We start from the raw sequence: 13,636 nt of genomic DNA, 5'->3' as shown, positions 1-13,636 counted from the left end.
CTATACAAAATTTTAATGGTGAATATTTCTAAGTATCTTCCGCAGCAATCTCCAAAAGTTATCGTGTTATTGAACTTCGGAAGTAAGTTAGCCCTCTGCTGTTAATGGTTGGAATAATTCTCTGAGACTAAAACAAAATTTTGAGATTTTCAGAGAAGGAAAGGTTATACAATTCATGTAAAAACAACGCACCTAGTCGCGAGTTAGCAAACAATAAAAGAAAGAAATTGTTAGATCAAATGCTATGTAACATAAATTGAAATGACTAAAATTGAAAAATTAATGAAAATAAATGCATGGGTTTCCTCCCATCCAGTGCTTGTTTAGCGTCTCGAGGTAGACGCAATTGTCTAAGGAACCTCCAGGCTGCTGCTTCTTCTTCTTCTTCTTCTTCTTACGTTATTCTTAGCATGTTTTTCAGTCATTTTCATTAGGTATTAGCAGCAAAAAGAGGAAGGCAATTCTAGAGCTTTGGAGGAGTTTCTATCTTCACCTTGATTTTCTAGCGTATGTTTTTATCTTTAGTAAATTGTTTTTAATTGCCATGTGTAACTAATTCTTTTTAGGTTAGAGTTCTAAGACGAACCTTTATTTTTTTGTTGGATATTGATTTAATTTCATTTCATTTTTATGTTACTTATCTTTTGTTCGTTATTAAGTTTTATTAGGAATTTAGTTTATTTCTGTAGTAACGCAACCCTAGATTAGATACTTAGGTTGTGATAGGGCCTAATATTGATTTTACCATCCTGATGCTTATATCTTGATATTTATATCTTGATACTAATATCTATCTGTCTAGGAAGTAATTAGTTATAACTAGTGAAAGATATCGAAAGCGAGATGACCCTAGTAGTAAGTACTTAGGAGGTGACATTACTAATATTGAGTAAAATCTATTGAATCTATGAGGTAACTAGTTAATAATTAAGGAAATAAGTGTCTGTTTAAAGAAAATAAACCGTAGCCTAGTAGAACCATTCTCTTAAACCCTTGGAAAGGTAGACACTGATAGGGCTGCCCGTTTGTAGAACTACTAAGAGTGAGAGAGAGTGTGTGCTATGAGTGTGCAAAAATATAATCCTTTACTCTTTTATTTTATCGTCAGACTAAAAATAAGTAACGTGAATTGTTTGGACGAAACGACAATCCATGTGGATACGATACTTTACTTATCACTTTATTACCTTGTAAATGATTTGGTACACTTGCCTAATCCATACATCACCTATATTGTTGCTGCCACTAAAAAGGACAAAATTCCAAGGAAACATGTAAAAGGGAAAGGGTGAGGTATTCACATAGAAGCATAACGCTCAAGAAGCCCATAGTCATACAAACTAAGGTGTCAGATGAAGATCCAGATGACAACACAAGCATTTGGGAATACCTAGCAAGGGCCAACGAAAGAAAAACCATCCCTTGAAGTAGGGATAAGGTAATGCTTTGAAACCCTAACCTATTATGTCCTCCTACTCGATATGAGAAGAAAGAATGATATTAAGCATTCACGGTGCAATACCATAACAAAGGTGGACGTGTCATGATCTGGGACAACATCATATGGTTCACTAAAGTCCACGAGTCTGAGAATTGATTGATGGAACAAACTGATAAGTGTAACACCCTTGAACCTCATATGCAATAATTAATACGAATACAACAATTAATTCTTATTATGATCAAGGTGCTACGTCATGAAAACTCTAAACATGCATAATTCATTTTTTTTTCATCAAAGTTTCGCAACGGAATAAACAACATCTCCAAAAATATCTCAAGGTCTAGGCAACATAATTCAATCTCAAGATACATCAAATAAAACCACAAGGTTCTCCACATAAACTCAACATAGGTTATAAATAAGACAACTCCCAAAAAAGATCTTAATAAGAGCCACAAACTAGACTCCAAAGCAGCAAGAAAATGAGGAAGCGTCAAGCTAGTCCTCGGTATTCACGCCGTCTCAAGCATCCTCGACCTGCACGTCTACACCATTTCACAATGGTGAGGCGACCAAGAACACACTATAGGGTAAGTTTACATTCAACATTAAGAAACTATGAACTCAAATATATTATATTAGGATTCCAATTATCACGTAATACATTTATTCTTAAATCAACAACATCAAACATACAAGAGTGAACATAACCAATTTAACACAAAGAGTTTTCTTGCATCATTCTCAATTCATCATAATCATGACATATTGCATAAGAATTGTCAAATAGAAAACATAATCATGTCCGCATCATCACACATAATTGAATACATGAATCTCACATCAATCCATACACATGCAATGTTCAAGACACTTCTCTACATGCATGTGGTACGATTTGGATGTCGGAGTTCTTTTCCCGATTGATCCCAGCGACACTCAGTGACACTCATCAACACTCAACATCAACACTTGGATTTGACCATATATGCATGAACATATGACTCAACAATGCATATATTCACACACCATTACACATGTCATCAACACTCATCGACACTCATCAACTGATATATCCGGTGAGAATGGTTGAGTGGCAACAGCGGCAGAGAATTCTCCGGTGTGACTGTAACGGCTTCCGGAACAACAGAAGTGAGACTTTGCGGTGAGATGGAAGGTGCCTGCATGCACGTTAGCACTCTAACGCTCAAGTTAGTAATGGAACTGAGAAAGAGTGTGTAAGAAGTGTTGTGAAAAGTGATGTGTATCTTAAGGGTGAAGCAAGTTCACCCTTATATAGGTGCGCGGTGGCCATAACTGTCTCTGAGTTATGTGGCGTATGATTAAGGACGAAGCAGGACACATGTAGCACGATCCATGTGCAAAGGAGCGCTCCTGTGTGGCACAATGCATGCTGTAAAAGCCCGATTACTCGCTAGATTTGTTTTATTATTTATTAATGTGTGTTTATATGTGCTCTTATGTGATTAATTGCTTATGTGTGTATTTTGGTCGGGAATCGTAGAATTCAGTGTTAGAAGGGTATTTTAGTCATTTTGGACTCATCGGTATTTTGGTCATTTTGTGAGTAGGGGTAATTTAGTAATTTTGATGAGGTTTATTTTAGTGCTTAGTGAGAGCCGTTATTATCTTACTGAGCATTAGAGAGTTGTAGTGAATTATTTTATAACCGGTAAGTGACCGTTATTATTATATTTTACCGTTAAGTGGGTAGAAACATTTTGAATTAGATTAGTAAATGGGTTAATCCCATTAAGGCATTGTGAGTTGAGTCCAATTATGTAGAGCCTATATAAACTCTAGTCTTTAGAGAAAATAGGGTTCCATAATTATTTTACACATTTTTTAGAAGAGATAGAGAGAGAAAGAACAAGAGAAGATAAGGGTTTGAAGAGGAAAGGTAGAGAGAGCTAGAGGGAGGTAGAGGATTCAAGGATTGGAGCTAAAGTGAAGTCTTAGCTTGAGTTTGTGAAGAATTAAGGTAAGAGGGTTAGATTTCAATCATAATATTTAGTTGTAGCTTCTTCGCTAATTCTATGCATAAGTGCTTAATTGAGATAAGTGATTATTATGAATTTAATTGATGAAATTCGTGCTTATGTTTTGATGTAATGTTTGGGTAAGTGAATTTGTTGATAATCAAGTTGTTGTTGATGAAATTATATTCTCAATATATATTTATGTGTATACTTTGTGGATTTTGCTCAAATTGGTATGAATTAGTGTTGTTGTGGTTGATTTGTGATGAATTCATGTTTGAATGAAGTTGTTGTTGAATTAGATATGTTGTTGTTGTTGATTTATACCATGGATATTTCATTTTGTGAAGTTGTTGTTCCTTAATGAGTTGAATAAAAATGAGTTGATTATGATTTTGGATGTGAACTTGATGATTTAAAGTGGTATAAGTGTTTATTACAAGTGTTATGATTATGGGTAATGTTTTGATTTAATTTGGGAGTCTTGTGTTTGAGTCTAGTGATTTAAGAATGAATCTTAACTGAAAAACGTATTGTTAAGCTGATTTTTGAACTGCTGTGAAGCCCAAAACCGGCCACCGAGTTGCCAAAATCGGCCACCGATTTCTGAGCTGATTTTCCAGTTTTGACTTTGCAAAATTCGGCCTCCGATTTCTCAAAATCGGCCACCGATTTTCTGTCAGGAAAATCTGGAATACATTCACATTTTTCACCCTTTTTTGTTTTGAATTGGCCTTTCGTGTAAACATGAAAGTTTTAGATAATTTTGTTAGCTTTCCAATGGCTTTGGTTTCACTTGAAAATGTTTTGTGGATTTTGAGTTATGATGAAAACACTTCAAGTAGGTATTGGAGAAATTTTAAGGAAACTTAGCATAACTATTTCCAAGTCATCCCAAAACTTATGGTTTGGTTTCTAAACTTCAAACTTGAGTATTAAGAGTTCAATTAAGGGGTTTGAGAGTATTTAATCTATGATATGGTGGGTCTAACTTGGTTTTTCCCTTATTTGAAACAACCTTGTTTTTGAGGCGAACTTTGTCGAAAATGATATTTAAAGCCGACTACCTTATAAATCTTTCGTGGATACTTTTATATGATTAAATGAGGATATGTGAATGGTTGTTAGGTGTTGAAAACGATGTATATCATAAGGTGTTGTATTTTTCCACTTTACTTGGTTTATGAGAAAGTGCATGGAATTGTTGGATTATGTTGTGAGGTTGTTGTGGATTAATGTATATGTGACAATTGATGTTGGTGATTGTCGATAAAATGGTGATGACTCTTACTTGAATCGTGAATTTTTGAATGTGTGGACATGAATACTTGACAATGCAATTGTTGTTGAATTAGTCAATGTAATTGGAGGTGTACTTTTACATTGTCGTTGGTGGTAGTTTATGTTGTAAGTTGCCTTGTCGGGTCGTTGTTGTATGTCCATGCATCATACACATATTGAGTCATATGAGAAATGTAAAAGGAGGTGTACTTTTACATAGTTGGATGGTAAGATGAGGTGTACTCTTACATAAGATGTTCTGTTGGCATCTAATGGTTGATGATATGGTACCACATGCATATACGTGTCGAATATAGGCGCATAGCATATTGGCATGATGTCTTCTTTGTTGCATGTGAACGATGATTGTTGGTGATAAGTGTGTTTGATGAGTACATACTTGTAATATTTGGAATGGTCGTGTGAATGTGTATATGGAAGTTAATTGCTCATGTAAATGATTTGAGACTTGATTTAATTATTTCATGTCCTACTGTTTATATTGATTATGATTGATGTAAAGCTAACCTCCAGTGGTTTTGACCGCCTACCTGTCTGTATGGATAGGTAGACGCTGTGCAGGAGTAGTTCGCTTTTGGTGAGTGCTTGGATAGCGGGAGCTAATCTCCGTTATCGTTTTGGAGTCGTAGGTTTAGGCTCTGATTAGGTTGTCGGTGTCTTTATTGCTTTTGTTGGATTTATTTTATTATTGAGGTTACCCACTTGTCGGGATTTGGAGGATTTATATGATGATGTATCTTGATATCATGACCTGTATATTTTGGAGATGTATGATTTGTATCCGCTGCGACTGTTCAGAATTTATACATGCATGTTGTTGATTTGAGATTTTGTTGAGACGTAGCGTCTATTTCTTGAATATATGCTTTATTCGCGTGTTTTATCGCTTTAATAGAAATAGGGCGTTACAAGTTGGTATCAGAGCCGTGGTCAGTCTTGTCCGGAGTAGCATCATTTGAATTTTCCTGTTAATGTACGGATGGTAATGAGTTACCTTCGATACTTGTCTTGTTGTGCTTTTGTTCTTATCTGTTGGTTGGTTTTGTGTAATCGTGAGATGGCTGGTAGTAGAGATGATGCGGCGATTGCGCATGCTTTGGCTTCGATGGCCCAGGTGTTGGCTCAGGCTAATGAGTAGGCGGCGGTTGGTCATCGTGATCCTGGAGAAGCTGAGGAGCGGAGGCTTGATCGTTTCTTGCGAAACAATCCGCCAACGTTCAAGGGTAGGTATGACCCGGAGGGAGCTCAGACATGGATGCAAGGCATGGAGAGGATCTTTCATGCTATGGTGACTAGTGAGGATCAGACGGTCAAATTGGCTACTCATATGCTTGCTGAGGAGGCTGAGTATTGGTGGACGAATGCTAAGGGGAGGCTTGAGGCTAGTGAAGAGGCTGTGACTTGGGCTAGGTTCAAGAGTGAGTTTTTGAGGAAGTATTTTCCCGAAGACTTGAGGACCAAGAAGGAAGTGGAATTCTTGAACTTGAAGCAAGAGAATCGTTTAGTGGCTGAGTATGCAGCTAAATTCGAGGAGCTTTCGAGGTTTTGTCCGCACATCAATGCTGAGGATGCGATGGTTTCTAAGTGTGTGAAGTTTGGGAGCGGTTTGAGGCCCGATATCTACCAGTATATGTGTATTCTGGAGATCGAAGACTTTGATACCTTGGTTTATAAGTATCGTATGTTTAATGACGCCGGAAGGGCTAGGGCTAATCATTACAAGGCTCAATATGATAGGAAGGGAAAAAGTCATGGATTTGGGAAACCGTACAACAAGGGCAAAGGAAAGAAGAAAGAAAGTGGTGGAGGCTCTAAGTCGAATGTTGTCGAGTGATGACGGTGCATCAACATTAGTTTTTAGTCGCATTTATGCCTTTATTATAGCATTTAGAGAGTCAACTGCAAGGAATTCATGGTGAAATCAAACCAAAACAGGAACAAGAGCTCAAGAGAAGAAACTTTGAGAAAACAAGGAAAAATGCCTAAGTACTAAGCATCGTGCCACGTTTGTTACCTTCGTGGCACGATTGATGAAGCGTGGGACAAGGATTCACTTCTGGAAATTTCGTAGCACGAAGCAATATGCATCGTGCCACGATGGTAAGTTTTGTCTGCTGCCACGTAGGATTAATGAGCCATCATGCCACGACCAACCCGTAACGTGGCACGATGATGGGCTTTTTCTGAAACCCTAATTTCTTTCTATAAATAGCCAGCTCCTAGCAAAGGCTAGGGTACTGATGAGTTATAGACTAGTATATTTTAATGCTTTATTTAGTTTAGTTTTAAATAAGATTTGATTTGATTTTATTGCATTTTATTTCCTTTTAGAATATTTTACTTTAAATTGCTTTTTATTTTATTTTAGGAACGAATATAAGGTGGAAGGTGTCTTGGAGCAAAAGAAAGAGGACTGGAGCAAATACAGTGCGAAAATACGAAGATACGGAACAAAAATATGTTCCCACCAAGTCAGAAGCTTGGCACGGCCAGTGCCAACATGTGGCACGGCCGTGCCACCTCCAGAAGCCCCTTTTGCTGCTTTTTCTTTGGGCCCAAGTTACCCTGTTGCAGCTTTACTGTTTTACCCTTTTAGTTGCTTAGTTTCTAAGTCGATTGTAAAGCTATAAATAGAGTAGCTCTCCACCATAAACATTCACCTTTTACTTTGTTTATTTCAAGCATTATTTCAATAAAAAGTCTTTATTTCCTTTTACTTCCTTTGCAATTTATTTTTATCGCATTCTCTCTTCCTCCCCCATGTCTACGATGAACATGAGTGAGTAGACTTCTTTGTCTTGGGATTGTTGGATAAGTCTAATGACGTAATCCGGATCAAGCCAAGCCTTAAACCCTAATTATTTGTTACCTTAATTCCTAATCTAAATTCACCGTTTTAACATGAATTAATTATTATCAAACTGTGGAAGCGAATGCGGAGGGTTTGATAATGGTTAATTCATCATCACAGATATCAATTCATAAAGCGAACGCGGAGCTTTGATATCCGATCAAGTGAATTTAGACAAGGATTGCGAAACATGAGAATAGTCTAGCAAACCTTGGGACACATAAAGTTTCGATCTTCAAGGGTCCCAAAGGCAATCACCCATGAGAATAGGTGTGGTTGTTGGAGGGATACACTCACTGACTTCGAGAGGAGCTGTGATATGCTAAAGAGAAACTTGTCCTTAGTAATTAAGATTAACATATAATTATAAGTTTAAGGCTTGCTTGTGAAAAGATTCGTTATTATGATGAACCAATGATCCCGAGGCTTTTTAATATTATTGTTATTTACTTTCAAAAACTGCACTCTCCAACTTCCTATTTCTTTCTCCTCTAATCATTTTCTAAAAGTTAATTAGATTGACCAACTCCCTAGCGGAACGATAACTCTACTTACTACTATTACTTCGATAGGCCGTGCACTTGCGGTTTGGCCCTATCAAGTTTTTGGCGCCGTTGCCGGGGTGTTAACTAATTTAATTAGCTTTTTCTTAGTGATTAGAATTCTCTCTTCTTTCGCTTTTCTTTTTATTTTTAACTTTTTATTTTTCTGTTATCGTTAACTTCTTGGGTTCTCAATTTTTTTATGCGAAAAACCAGAAATCGAGTTGTAATAATCAACGAGATCAAAAGGTATTTGCATAGAAGAAGGAGAGCGGCACAAAATAACACCGCCATGGCCAATCACACTCTCAAAGAGTATGCAACGCCGTCTACGGCTGAGCCACAAGCTGTTATTGTGTACCCAACGGTTTTTGAAATTAAGCCTGCCCTACTTAACTTGGTGCAGCAAAACCAATTCTCGGGATCCCCCACTGAGGATCCCAATCTTCACATCTCTGTTTTCCTACGAATTAGTGGAACCATGAAGGAGAACCATGAAGCCGTAAGACTTCATCTCTTTCCCTTTTCCTTAAGGGATAGAGCTAGCGCTTGGTTCCATTCCCTCGAAGTCGGTTCCATTACTTCATGGGATCAGATGAGGCAAGCATTCCTTGCTCGTTTCTTTCCACCATCTAAAACCGCAAAACTTAGAGACCAAATCACACGATTCAACCAAAAAGATGGGGAATCTCTCTATGATGCGTGGGAGCGTTTCAAAGAAATGCTAAGACTTTGTCCCCACCATGGCCTTGAGAAGTGGCTTATAGTCCACACTTTTTATAATGGCTTGTCTTATACCACTAAGATGTCTATTGATGCAGCTGCAGGTGGAGCACTTATGAATAAGAACTACACGGAGGCGTATGCCTTGATTGAAGACATGGCTCAAAATCATTACAAATGGACCGACGAGAGAGCCACCACTAGTTCTTCATCCTCCAAAAAGGAGGCAGGTATGTACGAAGTCTCTAACTATGACCACCTTGCTTCTAAAATTGATACACTAACCGAAAAACTTGAAAAACTCAATGTTAGTGCTATCAATTCTACTTCTACTCCTTCTTGTGAAATATGTGGTATAACTGGTCATGCTGGTGTTGATTGCCAACTAGGTAGTGCTATTAATGGTGTTGAGCAAATGAATTATGCTCAATACAACCAAGGGATGCGACAAAATCAAAATTTTTATAAAAACCAAAATCCCTATGGACAAGTAGCACCACCCGGTTATGCAAACAACCAAAGATTCACTCAGAAATCCAATTTAGAAATTTTGTTGGAAAACTCTATTGCCAACCAAACCAAACAACTTCAAGAACTTAAAAACAAAACCGGATTTCTGAATGATTCTCTTTCCAAGCTCAATACCAAGGTTGATTCTATTGCTACTCATTCTAAAATGCTTGAAACTCAAATCGCTCAAATAGCCCAACAAGTGGCTACCTCTTCCCAAACACCGGGAGTCTTTCCTGGTCAAACCGAAGCCAAAATCTAAGCCCAAGTTAATGTCATATCTTTTGGGGGTAGTAAGTTAAATGAAACTTTTGCTAAGGTTAAAAACATTGGGAAAGAAAGTGTCAAGCCTTTAGGTGATAAAATTGTGATAGAAAAAGCAAAACCGCTTGAAGAAACCGAAACTCCATCCCCCTTAAATCTTGATAAGCTTAAACTAGAGGGTAAGTTTGAAAAATTTGTTAACATACTTAGGAAGATTTGCATTAAACTTCCCTTTGCTGAAGCTTTGTCTAGGATACCTCTATATGCCAAGTTTTTAAAGGAAATTTTTTCAAAGAAAAGGGCTATAGAGCATAATGAGACAATAGCCTTGGCCAAGGAAACTAGTGCAATCATTCAGGAAGCACCCCCTAAGCTTAGAGATCCAGGTAGCTTTGCCATACCATGTGAAATTGGGAATGAAACCATAAACAAAGCCTTATGTGACTTAGGAGCTAGTGTTAGTTTGCTGCCTTTGTCTCTTCTTAAAAGGATAGGGATAGGAGAGTTGAAACCTACCGAAATGGAATTAAAGCTAGCTGATCGTTCTACCATGAAACTTGTAGGATTTGTCGAGGACATACCCGTTAAGATAGAAGGGATATATATCCCAACTGATTTTGTAGTCGTTGACATTGCGGAGGACGAAGACGTCCCCATAATCCTAGGTAGACCTTTCCTAGCCACTGCAGGTGCTCTCATAGATGTTAAGAACGGTAGGATAGTATTCCAAGTGAGTGATAAGATGGTAGGATTTGAGTTGGAAAATGTTATGAAGGGTCCCGCTCTTTACTCTTGTTGCATGTTTAACGATCATGTTGTGAAAGAACGTTTTATAGCGTCAAGCTAATGACATTAAAAGAGCGCTTCGTGGGAGGCAACCCACGCATTTAATTGTTTTTGTTTTGTTTTTCTTTGTTTTAAGTTGTTTTGTAGGTAATTGTCCAAGTGTAGTTCGAAAAAAATCAAGAAATTGAAGAATTCTGAAGCCCCTAGGACCAGAGAGGTGGCATGGCCCGTGCTAGCATTGGCACGGCCGTGCCAAGTTTTTAAGGAAAAAGGCAATGTTGAAGTCAGAAAGATGGCACAGCCCGTGCCAATCGGTGGCACGGCCGTGCCCGACCTCTTGTGCCTATATACATAAATTTTTCTCTTCTTTTTCCTCATTCTCAAACCACAAACCTCTCTCTACTTTCAAACTTCTCTCTAAACCTCCATAACCTTCAAAACTTCAAACCCTCATATCTCCCTCAATTCTCACCCAAATCACTCAAATCTTTCACCAATCAATCACAAACTTCCTCCAAAACAAAAACCACCAATCAAAAACATCTTTCATCCATCCAAACCCATAATTCACCAAAACCCTAATCTTTCAAAACATAACCCAAACACCACAAAACCTTAACCAATCTCCACATCCAAACCAACAAACCTTCCTTCAACATCAACCCCAACCCTAAACCAATCCTTTCCACCAAAAATCTTACCAAACCCTAAACCTTCAAAACCAATCCCAACAAGGGTCAATGGCTTCAAGAAGAAGTGGTAAGGAACCAGCAAGCTCTCAAGGAGGACCTCCCCCAAAGAAGCAAGCACAAGTGAAGAATCATGGAATCCAGTTCAAAAACAACAAGCAAAGGGACAGGTATAAAAATCTCATCTCTAAACACTTGCATCCTTCTCATTATCCTGATCCCAATACTTTGGATGTGCTAGAGCTTTTTGATGATGTTTCTAGGCTGATAGGAAAGTTAGGATGGACTGAATTGCTGAAACCTATGCGGGGTTATGAAAATTTCACTTATGAATTCTTGAGCTCAATAGATTTTACCAAAGATAAGTTGGATTATGATAACCGTAACCATAGAGTTGTTTTCCGGTTGATGAATATTGATTATGACATGTCACTTCAGCACTTTTGTGAGGCCTTAGGTTTTGCAAATGAAGGATATATTCATGATCATTGGGATCCTAGTCTAAAACCGATTAACTATGACCCAGCTGCCTTTTGGAAACAAATCACTGGTCTTAACAAATACGTCCCTAGGGCGAACAAAGCTAGCAACATTCACAACCCTGTACTTAGGTACCTTCAGAGGGTAATGGCTTGCACTATTTGGGGTAGAACCGTGCTAGGAAACACTAGAACCGATGAATTTTTCATGTTATGGGCAATGCTCTACAACCACCCCGTCAATACTTGTTTTTATTTGATTGATCACCTAGACTTTGTCGGTACTAGACCGGCCGGTAGAGGAGACATAGTGGTGGGTGGCATCATTACATATATAGCTAGGTGTTTTGGAGTGGGTGAAGATGAGGGTATCAAACCAATTGAGGGAAACAATATGCTTAACATAGAAACCCTTATTGCTATGAATTTCATCAAACATCGTCCACCCCTTCATTACCAACTTAAGCTAAATGTGCCAATCATGTTTTTATTGCCTAACCCATCTCGGACTACCACCGAGGTGGAAGAAAATTGGTTGTATGTTAATGATGTGCAGGTTCTTGGTGAGCAAGATGATGATGAGGGAGAAGGTGCTAACTTGCACCATGATGAAGGAGAGGGTGCTAACTTGCACCAAGAGAGGCACCATGGCCATGAAGCCGGTGAGCTTACTGAAAATCAAAGATGGACATGGATTCACAATGAAATCGAGAGGATGAGCACCGAGCAACAAAGGCAAGGTGTTGAGATCTCCGGCCTTCGCAATGAAGTTCAAAGGGGCAACCGTGTCAATGATAAAAATAATGAGATGCTCCGTCGGATGATGCAACACCTCCAACTTCAAGGTCCTCCTTATGGACCTCAATAACATGTGAGCTTTCCTCTTCCTTTCTTCCCTTCTTCTCTCTCTCTACTACTCTCCTTCTACTCCTTCTTTCTTCTTCCTCTACTTCTTCTTCTCTTTTAATTTCTTTTCAATTTTGAATCATTGAGGACAATGCTTCCCCTAGGTGTGGGGGGGGGGGGGGGGGGGGGCTAATAAAGTGTCTAGAGTCGTAGTGTCCAAACTCCCTTGAACTTTATTCTTTTTGTTTTGTTTTTATAGCAAGAGGCATGACTAGTAGCTTGTTTTAATGCAAAAAATGGCATGAAATTTTTTGTTTTGTCTCTTCTTTAGGTTGCTTCTTGTACATGAAGGTAGTTTCTTGTGTTTCTTATGTTCTTGCTATACCCATGTCTTGTTTTATTGTGAAATTCTCCAATGGGAAAAGCACCCGGTTGCAATCCTTGAGCAAATGTATGAATAGGTATTTTAAGGAACACGTTCTATCTTTAGTGTTAACTTAGACCCTTTAAAGTCTTAAGAGTAAAAGTAGTATAAGTTTGTGTGGGAAATTAATCTATGTTCTTAATTGTTATATCCTGAATTGTTAAAGTTAAAATGGGGCGGGAGAATGGCACCAACATGTGGGGGAAAGGACAATCCCTAACTTCCTAATTGTGGTGGTGACTCCCTAATTTGAACTGAAAGTAAAATAAATTCATCAATGCTAGGGGGAAAGGACAATTACATCCAAAAAGACTTCCTACGCGGAGATGAAACAAATAAAATTTTGCAGCACTGCTTAGGGTGATTTTGAATCTAGGGGGAAAGGACAATTACATCCGAGAAGACTTCCTACGAGGATAGATAGTCCCTAAGCATCTGCAGCCCCTTGTGGTTAATTGTTAATCTAATCTAGTTTTAACTTAAATTCCCATCACTCTTATATGAAATGAAGAAAGGACTTTTCTCGGTTACTTTAGCACTAAGGATAGAACCTATTCCTCATAATATCTGTCTTATACAGGAGCAATAAAAGGGTTGGACTGCACACACACACTCACTTGAGACTTGATGTTGGGTAGAATAGGTTCATGAGAAGCATTTGAAATTGTAATTAGTGTACTTGAAGCAAAGCCTTTCTTTTGAGACATGTGTTCTTAATATTGCCATGAATAAATCTTTTGTTGCTGCTATGTCTATTGCCTTTTGCTTGAGGACAA

The 13,636-nt window shown here is 38.2% G+C and overlaps 1 non-coding gene across 1 annotated transcript; it reads right to left on the bottom strand.

The window, feature by feature from the left end:
• Nucleotides 1-8,782: 8,782 nt before the first annotated feature.
• Nucleotides 8,783-8,889, bottom strand: LOC146906380 (small nucleolar RNA R71). Its single transcript, XR_015020774.1, has one exon. It is a non-coding gene; the product is annotated as a small nucleolar RNA R71 (small nucleolar RNA).
• Between the last annotated feature and the right edge of the window lie 4,747 nt (nucleotides 8,890-13,636).

The sequence above is a fragment of the Medicago sativa genome, chromosome 7, assembly GCF_051527215.1.
Source record: "Medicago sativa cultivar Bolivia chromosome 7, Bolivia_mono, whole genome shotgun sequence".
Lineage (NCBI taxonomy): Eukaryota > Viridiplantae > Streptophyta > Magnoliopsida > Fabales > Fabaceae > Medicago > Medicago sativa.
The sequence above is the reverse complement of the archived record's forward strand: the minus strand, read 5'-3'. Positions and strand labels throughout refer to the sequence as shown.